An 8,909-nucleotide genomic window follows, 5' to 3' on the forward strand; every position below is an offset into this window, starting at 1 on the left:
CCCATATCGTCGGGTTAGGCCCATGGGCGACGAAAAATACCCCTTAGCGGACGATTTTGAGACGTTGTCTATCAGAACTTTTCTTGTAGTGTATGACAAGGTTTACCATAATATATTATTTTATAAGATCAAGCAATTGATGCTTGAATGAAATGTTGTTGTGTTGATTATTAGTTCCATTTGATCTAACACCTTTGTTCAAATCATCTCTTCCCAAAACAAGGTTTTAACAAAGTCACATTGAGGTTTTTAGCGCTTGACTTGATGAGCTACTTCAATTCCACCAAGGTCAAGTGAAACTTCATTCATCGTGGCTGTTTTAGTTTAAAGCGCGAAAATTCCCAGATTTTCTATGCATGAATGCAATGCACACAACTGTTTCCTCTATTTTTGTAACCCCAATACCGGGATATTACGAGTCTCTACCCCTTAAACTAAACTTCGTCCTCGAAGTTTGAACTCTCTCACGTTTCGGAGTGTGGATCTGACTTGTGCAGACTACTTCTTTTCTCGAACTCCGTGGTGATCTCACTGGATATAATTGAATATATCCCTTGTCCAGATTCTTCCTGGAATCCATTATGGTTTGTCTCTGAACCATGGTTCTTACTTTGATTCATTGGTTTCTTCCAACTCTATAAGCTTGTTTCCTTTCTCATTGAAGATTCAATGATTGAGACTTCTTCTGGTGCTGCTAGTCTTGGTCGAAGACTAATTGGATAACATTCTCCTATTTGATAAAATAGGTCTTTGTTTTCCCTTAGTACCAAAACTGCAATAATGGTACTAAGTAAGGTATTTAACATGGAAATGATCATGATGGTTTATTCCTCTAAGAATGGATTAGACTCATTTCGTCCATCCCATCATGGTTTATAGTTGATACCTATAACTATTTTGGGTTATTTAGGTTCCATGAAAGGAATCATTCTATTAGTCTGTGGTTCTGGTATGGTCAATTTCCTTCGGTCTTTGGTCTTCTTGAGTTGTATTTGGTCTATGGTATTTTCTTCGTCCAACTTCTTTATGCTTAACTTACTTGAGCCTTCGTACTTCTGAGTAGATATTACTCACTTTCTCAAGTTAAAGTCCAATTCTTACTTCCTCGAGGTATGAACCTCGGCTTACGGTACGACATCCTTCTGAAAGTAATGTTCAACAATCTTATGAAAATAAGATCGAACTTCCTCTCAGTTCAGACCTTCTTCTTCTACCTTACTCAAAATATTGAGTTATTGTACATCCAACTCAATGTTTACTCTACCCCTTAGAGTTTTCTTATGGTCTTCAACTCCCTTTCTTCCAACTATTGGACTTATGGTTGGAATATTGGTCTGGTTCTTACTTATGGGTTTTACTTCTTCTAAGGTCTCGCGAAGAATGTTTGTGGTGTATCCACTCAATTGTGGACATCCAATGGAAATCCTTCGACTAACTGATTATAGATCTAGCTATCTGGCTGACAAAATTTTGATTTGTTCACAAACTTTTGTTACAACTAATTAAATCGTGGACTATTTGTAATACCAACTGATACCGGCCAGCGGTGGTTATTATACCAACTGTGGCTATTTGATATCTAAAAATGGATTCTATTATAGGTTCGATCAATCGAACAAGACATCTTCTACTTTATCTCGCGGTATTGATCCTATACCCATTGTAGTCTTCGATATCAACTATGGTCTTCTTATGTCTGCTATGATTTCATATATCACCTTCCTTCATTCAGGGTTTATTTTGCAAGAAAACCACTAGCTGACACTATGATTATAGTATCCTAAGTGATTTTCCATGCATTCCCTCTTCTAAGTTGACTATGGATCTGCTTCAGCTTCACCATAATCATTATATTTCTCACCTTCATGCTTCTTTCGTACAAAAGTACTCATCTGTTGAGGTAAGCATGAGTTTCTGATTGTACTTCATTCAGAGTATTGTGGTTACTTCCCACAATTTTGCTTCATTCTTTTTAATGAATCTTCCTCTTGTCTTCACAATCTTCAGAATTCGTCACTTCCTCACACGAATACCATTACCCTCTAGATCTATAGCATTAAGTAAGAACTTGATATAGCAACATGCATTTGCATACCAAAGTCAAACTTCATGTATGGATCTAGTCAAACAATGAAAATCCAATAAAAATCCAAGAAGATTCTGCTTTGTGCATATAATACACACCATCTTAAGCCTGAATATAATAGTTGAGTAAAACATCTCTAAACATCAGGCTCTGATGTGTAGTATACAACACCACATAATATAGGTTTATATCATGATACTTAGCACGAACATAGGGAATTCTACTATTTGTCTCAACCTTTACCTTAATTGCTCATTTGCAAAGAGATAAACTTGAAACAAAGTAGGCTAGGATAGTTAAAGTTAACCTAGTTTTCTCTGGAAATACTACTTAACTTCCATTTTGTTGAGGACTATCTCACCTGATATGTCTAGGTTCTAACATAGCTAATCTAAATACTTAACTATTGGAATATAGCTCTGATACTTCCAAGTTTTCCCATAAACATATGGTCTTGATGTGCTTGGCATACTTCCCATTGTTTTGGTACACAATTCTTGCACTATTGTTTTGCACTAGGCTTCTTATTGTTCTTCTCCTAAATGTTTATGATGTTCTATTCCATCACATAATGATTCTCAGATGAATCATATATGATTACTATCTCTAATCAGTAAGTAGTCATGTTTTATTTCTATTTCTCTTCCTTACTTCCCATGATTGACTCATCATGGTCTATACTACTGCATCTAACTTATATTTATCCCTTACTATCAAATGTTGCACAAGTTGGGATAGATTTACTTACTCATTACTTACTTGGTCTACATTTTCTATTAAGATATCTTAATTATCTTTGTCACTTAATATTACTCCTATTACAGTTCTGGATAACTCCTACTTAACTATAACATGTGTTGGTACACCTCTTCCAATAGGATATCTTCCTTATGGTTGTATCCTCTCTTTGGACTACCATGAATTGTATACCATCTGTGATCTGCTCATCTATTGTTTTAAGTACTTAATGGTGTGCTATATGTTTGGGATTAGTTAACTAACTTTATTTTAGCTTGGTAAGCTAGGTAACAAATGTTGACTCAAGTGTGTCAGGATTATTCTCAAGTGAATATCCATCTCAAGTCATAAAAAGTATTTGGTTTACCTAGGACACTTCCTATAGACACTACCAATCCTATAGGTCTCCTTTAAAGGGTTTTAATCCTAGGGTCAAAGCATTGGCTCTGATACCAGCTGTGGTGACCCGGCATACCACTGCATGGTGTAGTATGCAAGTCTGATATAACACCAATGAAACACCGTTCCACTAGTATTATATCGCTCGAGTGGTACAACGAAAACATATGCGGGTCCAAGGCATGTCTATAGAATTACATACAGACTCTGTTACATAAGATCATCATAGCCTCCTACTTTACAATGAGGTAAAACTGCAAATAAACTCCAGAAGATCGACTCGTAGTCTAATCCTAACACGAACTCGATTTGTAGAGTATTTAACTAGCTAAAGAGGCTAAGAATAGATTCTAGCTAAGTAGGAGCTAGGTTTAGGAAACTAGTTCCCTTCTATGACTAAACTAGGTTTTCTCCTTGCTGGATGTGGTATTTGACTCCTCTGACAGGGTCCTGTCTCTTGAAGTAGTTGTTCACTTCTCGGTCTTCGAGTTGCACTGTAGATCCTCCTTTGATGCCTCCATATCTAAGCAGGGGATTTAAGAGTGGGATGAGTACGAGCGTACTCAACAAGTTCATTATAGGAAAGAGGTGTTTAATGCACTAGCTACAGCATTAGACCAGAAAGTCTAATACCAATGCAGGTTTTGATAACCATTTCTTCAAAAGGTTGCTTTTATTCAGAAGAACTATGTCCGTCGGCCTTCACCGGTTTACTAGAACTTCATGGAGCTCCTTTCCGGCCGCGTTCGCGAGTTCCATATCCCGGAACGGGGAGTGACGAGTCACGGTTCATTACACTCGCGAGAGGTGTGTTGCTTTACCCATAAGAGATCTTAACCTTGGTGCCAACCGGGTGATCTTCCCGTCCACACTTCCTATGGTGTGAGGCCCGGTATAAGGTCTAGCCAATCATGTTCCTCCGCTACCTCGAACACCCACCCGTTGTTGCATGCCCCAACCCTGGGTCCACGCCGGTCCCATTATTCCCGTAATTTCAGGGTGGACCCCGACCACGACAACAGATGCTGGGCTCTACCATACACTCCTACGCCGGTAGGCCGCAACCCATCATAGACCGCATTACCGTGGGGAATTAGAATGGGATCCCCACCCTCCGGTTGTTCCGCAAGACACAAGCGCTACGGCAAGCAATGCTTTACCGTGGGGAATTAGAATGGGATCCCCACCCTCCGGTTGTTCCGCCAGATACAACTGCTACGGTAAGCGCATCCGTTGATGAACGAGAGGTGGAAACACTTTTGACTACTCCGTCCCACTCCGGATCTTATGGTTCCACAAGAATCACTGGCGACATTTGTTGTTTAATCCTAGATGGATATAAACCCGTGCAATGGAACCTCCACCATATCAACACAATCCATGGTTCCATTGCCCACCACATAGTCATATTCATAGTTATGAAAGTAGTGGTTTTGATTTTTATGCAATAGTGATAACCATAATACTTTGCAAGTAATTTGATAGAAATACTCAAATGACATGAGCAAGTGATGAACTTGCCTTTCTTGACTGCAAGATTATGCAGGCAAGGTCTTCGATACGTAGTAACTCCAAATTCTGAAATAGCATTATCGTCCGGTAAGGACGGTGTTTAAAAGATTGGCAGGGATGCAATAATGCATAAGAATGAGATGCAATCGCTCTAAGCGTGACCTAACCCCGATGATTTAGGATTAGTGAGTTGTAATAATTGGTTCAGGGTGTGTTGCAATTTTAGAGTAATTCACAAACAAGGTTCTTATTAAGGATTGGTTGCTTGATATCATAAACAGGTGTTGTAATATATCATAATAATAATACTAATAGCATACAACAATAACATTTGGTATAACACTAACATGTAATGAATAGTGGTTGGTTTTAGCTCTACATGGCATGGTTAATGATTAATTATCATATACTTCTAAAGAATAACTTTTGAAGAACATACTTCTTAAATAATAAGAAGTATAACAATTAAGGTTGAGATTGTCTTGTATTAGCTATTGGATCTCTAAGTAGAGAATGGTTGGTTCCTAAGTAGGATGGTTCATAAGTATCTCACACTAGTAGGGTTTAGTGGAACAGGGTTATGTAATGTAAAATAGTAGGTATGGTTGCTATTAGGGTTCATCACAATGGTGTGATGCTAAATAGGGATAAATAAGGTTTATGTCTCTGAGGTTTGGAGCTAGGGTTTACATCTGGTTAACCCCATTTGATCATCTAGGTCTGATGAGGATGAACACATGGGATACCCATGTATTAATGATAGGTCTTCTACATTTTATGTGGCCAGGACAAGTATTTAGTTGCTACTATGGTTCTATGTTTGTAAAGAAGGTATTATGATCACATGTTAACTTGGGTTTTAGGTTTGGAACCATTTAGGGTTCACATGTAATAATGGAATTAGGGTCTAAATGGCATTAGGGTTTTAGGTTTACACATGAAATGATGAGTTCCTAGTTTTCTTTCTTATGGAACTAGGGTTTACTATTTACTATATAGTTCTATGATTAATAACTTTATTTTGAATTTGAAGTTGTTAATAACTTCTAAATAAAATAATATTGTATTTGGCATTTATCATTTTTTAATCAATTAATAATTAGGGTAATTATTAATCAGGGTTTAAATCTCTCTAATAATGATTTAACAAAATAATAAATAAAGAAAAAAATAACTTTAATGTTTTCTTTATTTTCTTACTGTTTTTTATTTATTTTAGAAGGTGTTCCTAATTATTGAATTTTAATTCAATTTAGAATTAAAGAAAAGGCTTATTTAATAAGTACTAAATAATTAAATTTTTATTAAAAATAAAAATTTCATTTTATATTTTTATTGGATAGAGTTTATTTTTAGGAGCATTTTGATATCTTATTTATATTTTTCTGACTTAAATTGAATTTTCTAAATTAATGTAAAGTTGCAGCAATTTAAGGGATTTAAATTTAAAAGAAAATGACTATAGTTACCCGGTACAGATCTAACCCTAGCAGCTGACCAGTGGGGTCGTGTCCACCTCAGCTGCCACGTAAGCGAAGACTAGTCAATTTGACTCTGGAGTTGACTAGCCACGTCACCTCGTCGGAGAGAGCTCCGGCGATCGACGGCGACGCCGATACTGAGCTCCAGAGGTGGTGAAAATGATCTCGTTCGAACCGGTACTCGGTGCGGAGTCTTATGGTACCATCGCCACCAACTAGAAGTCACCGGAGTAGCTCCGGCGAGCTCTACTGCGGCGGTGCAATTCCGGCGAACACGGGAAACTCGCTACGGTGGACCAAACTATGCAATTGAATAGTCCAGAGATGCGCACGCGTACCCTGGTGATGTTGGTGTGGTCAGTGAAGGCAGTGACGGCCAGAGAAGAGCTCAAGGTCGCGGATTCCGGCGATGGCCGGCCGGGAGAAATGCGTCGATTCCGGCGATTGAGACCTTCTCGGCTCGATTCCTTCCTCATAGATGATCAGAGAGCTCGGGCGCATCACCTCGACTCCTTATCCAACCCCGGAGTGGCCTGTAACGGCGGCTAGCCGGAAAACCTTCCGACAGCAACCCTCGGTGTGTGAAGATGATATAGAGGGATTGGAGGTTTGAGAGAAATTATGGAGGGGCAGCGAGCGTCTAGGGTTTACTGACGAAGCTGCTCGTGCTTTTATACGACGGGGAATGACCGGTGATGGTGGTTCGGTATCGGAGACGGACGGGATGCATCGGTGGCGATAATGGGCGTGAATCTTAGCGCTTCGAATGAAAAAGATCTTGTAGAGGATAAGGGCAAAGCCTCGGTGGCAGTCAACAGCGTCAGGGAGGTCAACATCGGCGGCCGGCGACGTGGAGCTCGTCGCGGTGTCGACCACAGGCGAGAGGAAGAAGACGAGTTCGTCTCCCACTCGATTTAATCGTGAAACGGTAAGTGGGTCGGTTGGGCCAGCTCGTGGGCTGCGGCTTGGGCTGTTGTTGGGCTGTGGTGACGGACTGCTGGTGGTGATGCTGCTGGGCTGCAGGTGAGCTCCTCCTCTCTTTATTTTATGTTTTGTTTCCAATTTCCTGTTTTCCTTTTCTATTTTGTATTCTGTTTTAAATTCAATTCAAATTATTTTATACCCTGCAGGTAATTTATACTTTGAATATTTTATTACTAAATAAAGGGCCAATGTATTTCTGAGTTATTCTGGAATAACCATCTGACATAAGTGAGCTTTATTGTAAATTTTAATTAAGCATGATCTTTTTTTTTGCACTATTTTAATTTCTCTTATCTTGTGTATCAATTTTATTTTGAATGATTATGGTTGATGCTTTCAACCCAAAATATTTCAGAGATTGTTCTTAGGACTTGGTTTCTATTTGAGGAATTGGTCACTTGCATATGATTTTATGTGAGCACATATTTATTAGAGTTTTATCATTTCCAGTATAACCCCCTTGTTAAGGTTAATACTATCACTACATTTGATAGTATCTCAGTAGGTATTGTGTCCATCATGGTTTATCTTGGTTTCAAGGTTAAGTGGTTGATCACTACATATTTGGTTTAATTATAGGACTTAGCATTAGGTGGCTCTTTTATTTTATAATTAAGCATGATAGTGCAATGCTAGGGTTCTCATTCTATGTTCTTACTGACACATGGTTTGAAACTCAAATATGGCCTATGTTTTAATCTCCACTTATGTATGATAGTGTAATTACTGGCTTAATGTTTCATGTGCTCCTCTAATTACTAAGGATCTGAGAATGAGTTCTATCTTATTTCTATTAACTTCTTTTATATCCTTAATCTATTAAGAAAGTACTTAAAGTGGTTATAGTTCTTTTTATAGTTAACTTTGGTTATAATGATGAATGGTTTCTCACCAAATAATATATAGAGTTTGACTCTAAGGTTTGCTTAGGTTCTTTAATTTATGAAATATAGATGTGGTAGGATTCTACTTATGATCACCAAGTGATTCAAAAGTAAAGGTTGGGATATAAGCCTAGATTTGATTACTAATGATCTCCCTATAATTTCATGTGGTAATGGGATCTACTTATCCTAGTAGGGTTTAACTTATCCACACATATCTCCAAAGCATGATCATATATTATATATGATCATCTTGTTCTTAATATTTTTAACTTCAAGCTCTTTAGGGTTTATGATCATTACACAATTTATAATGATCAAAGTTTGACTTCCTAAGTTATCTCTCAAGTATTAGGTTTCTCACTCCCAAGATTAAGTATTGTCTTGATCAGCTAAATATAACACTTCTATTTTACTTTCTTGGATGGAACTACTATGGTTGCTTCAATAATTTATATCCCAGGAGAATGCCCGAGATCTTACGTTAGGGTTCCACTTAAATAATGTTGATATTATCATCCGGGTATATGGATAGTTCTCTCCCTCACATTCAAGTGTTGGCTTTAACTTTCTTGAGTGTAACACCTTAGCTTGGGCTCTCTTATAAAGGAATGGATTATTCTAGGTTATGGTGTACTCCTAATACTCTAGTTCAATGGTTGTCCTTTATTCTTAAATAGATAAAACTAGAATTGATATGAATAGTCTCTCTCAATTGGGAATGTCTTAAATAATATCCCAAGATTGTGTTCTTGAGATGAGGTTTGAATACTTGAATGTATATCCAAGGTTTAGCTCAAGGTTGGTTATGGTCTCTCTAACAAT

The sequence above is a fragment of the Lolium rigidum genome, chromosome 3 (genome assembly GCF_022539505.1).
Source record: "Lolium rigidum isolate FL_2022 chromosome 3, APGP_CSIRO_Lrig_0.1, whole genome shotgun sequence".
Taxonomy (NCBI): domain Eukaryota; kingdom Viridiplantae; phylum Streptophyta; class Magnoliopsida; order Poales; family Poaceae; genus Lolium; species Lolium rigidum.